General features: G+C 41.4%; 1 pseudogene; it reads right to left on the bottom strand.

Moving 5' to 3' along the window:
• Window positions 1–7: 7 nt before the first annotated feature.
• LOC116072344 lies at window positions 8–583 on the bottom strand (annotated as a pseudogene).
• Window positions 584–2,830: the final 2,247 nt, after the last annotated feature.

The following is a 2,830-nucleotide window of genomic DNA, read 5'->3' as shown; positions in this document are numbered from 1 at the left end:
TAAATGTTTCAGAAATGTCTTGTCCAAATGTGTAGCCAGCACCGCGTGGAGAAATGCCCCAGCCACCATGTTCATCTGGATCTGACCATAAGAGATCACACATTGGACCCTCATGTGGAACTTCTTGTAAGCGATCCAGGGCTCTTATGTGATCCAGTGTATCTATGGATGAAGAGAAGCCACCGTGGAGGCAGAATATCTGTCCATCTACTAAAGCTGTAAGTGGAAGATAATCAAAGAGATCTGTAAAGTACTTCCACACGTTGGCATTTCCATACTTCCGTAGGCACTCATCATAAAAGCCATATGTATGTGTGATCTGCCGGCTTTCATGATTTCCTCGCAATATTGTGATGTGCTCTGGATAGCGCACCTTTAATGCTACAAGAAGAGTCACAGTCTCCACAGAATAATATCCTCTGTCTACGTAGTCCCCCATGAATAGATAGTTTGTGTCTGGTGATTTCCTACCAATTCTGAAGAGTTCCATAAGGTCATGGAATTGGCCATGCACATCTCCACAGACAGTAACAGGACAGCGAACCTCCTGTACATTTGATTCTTTTGTTAAAATTTCCTTAGCCGGAGACCCCCTGAGTGAATCACATGGAGCCTGATCAATTCAAGGAGCTTGAGGATTTTTTCATTTGTTATTCTTAAATTAACATTTTTTTTTACATCTTTCAAACATAAGGAAATAGACTTTGGCCATCTGAAAAATAAAAATCAATTTCCAGAGGAAGGAATGTCCAGAATTTACTGGAAACATTAAAAGAAGGAATAAATGAAAGTTCTTCCTCCTCTCAGCTACCATTTTTTTTTCAAAAACCCTTAAGTGAGCCTTAAATATTCTATAGACTTGACTGGAGAAAAAAAACAACACAATTGGGTTTGGATATATTATCTGTTCAGTGATGGAATTCTCTCTGTATATTTTTCTTTGTCTGTCTTCCTTGCATAATTTACTACTACTTATCCTTAGCTCTCTCTTCCTCCCTTCTATTTTCTCTCTTTCCCATCCTTTGTATTTTTGTGTCTTGCTTTCATATCAGTGTTAAAGAATAATGACAAGAAATTAGTTAATTGCAAACATCTTCTTGCAGAATACATTACCATTAAATTTTGGTAACGTATTAGTACTACACTTTTGTATACTCTGAGCTTACCTGTCTCTATCATTCCTATTGTTCTACTCTTTTGAAAGTATTTTCCCATTTTTTTTTTAAAAGAGGAGATGTACAGAGGGTCAGGAAGTTGAACAGAGGTGTATAGCAATAGGGGATGGGGAACTGGGGATAGCAACCAGAAAGTCCCAGATGCCAGGAAAGCAAGAGCCTCCCAGGACCCCAGGGAGATGATGTTAGCTGAAATACTCCATAAAGGGGAGGGAGAACCTGTACAGACCATATCCAGACGTTAGACATGGCATCCCAGTTGAGGAATGGGCCACCCACCCATCTCTAAACTTTTAACCCAGAATTGCTCCTGTCTAAAGGAAGCACAGGGACAAAGAGTAGAACAGAGACCGAAGGAAAGGTCATCCAGAGACTGCCCTACCTAGGGATCCATCCCACATGCTGATACCAAACCCAGACTCTATTGCTGATGCCAAGACGTGCTTGCTGACAAGAGCCCGATACAGCTGTCTCCTGACAAACTCTGCCAGATCCTGACCAATACAGATATGGATGCTAGCAGCCAACCTTTGGACTGAGAACAGGGAACCCAATCGAAGAGTTAGGGGAAGGACTGAAGGAGCTGAAGGGGCCTTATCTGGCATCAGTGGGAGGGGGGGCTCTTGGTCTTGTGAAGGCTTGATGCCCCGGTGTAGAAGAATGCTAGGGCACTGAGGTGGGGATGGGTGGATGAGTGGGGGAGCACCCTCATAGAAGCAGGGTAAGGGCAGATGGGATAGGGGGTTTGCAGAGGGAAAACCGGGAAAGGGGATAACATTTGAAATGAAACAATAAGATATCCAATTGAAAGAGAATGTTTACATTTATTTTTATTTTATGTTTTCATTCTCTTGGATAAGGCATCTCTATCAGCAAGATGATACTATGTAGAATGTCAGGATTTGCTGAGATTCTTCACACAGATCCCACCCAATCAGAAGATTTCACAACACCTAGGATACAGAGTCCCATTAGAAGCCACTGCTGATTGTTCTAAGCCATTTCACTCCACTGTTTGCTGAACGGTGGAGGTGAAATATTGACAGATGTTTTTCTTCTTTATAATTGATCCATCACAGTTTCTCATGCCTTAAACTCCAGAAACTATAATAACATTGACTGTGTGAGAACTTAGACTAAGCTACACTGAGGAAATTCATTTCCCTCTCTCCTCTGATGCCCTTTGGGCAAATGACAGTGGGGACTATCTCATGCATGTTAAAATTGGGTGTCTGTCAGGAGAATTAGTCAGCATAACCTAGATTTATTTTCAGTCTCCCATGAATGTGAAATGAGGACAGGCTCTGTACATCCAAGCACTTCTGTGCTGGGGAGTGAGGTCTCTTCTAACCTGGAGAAAGACCGGACTTAGCCAGGACAAAGGGCCATTTCATGGCAGGATCCTTCCGTTATAATCTCAGCTAAATGATCTTCATAATGACAGTTAACCTCAAAGAAAACATTAGCATTAACAGTGGAAATGTTCTTCCTGAGATTTCTCAGTGTTCTAAAAATGCTTCATAAAAATGTACGGGGCAGGTAGCAGACAGACAGTAATAACCACAATTGGTTTGAACAGAATCGTGGACACAAAGGATATGAAAGTAATTTCTTTGACTTAAAAACATGATGGAGACATTTAATTCTTTCCAAAA

This window comes from Mastomys coucha, unplaced genomic scaffold, assembly GCF_008632895.1.
Source record: "Mastomys coucha isolate ucsf_1 unplaced genomic scaffold, UCSF_Mcou_1 pScaffold23, whole genome shotgun sequence".
NCBI lineage: Eukaryota > Metazoa > Chordata > Mammalia > Rodentia > Muridae > Mastomys > Mastomys coucha.
This window is presented reverse-complemented; position numbering and strand designations above follow the sequence as displayed.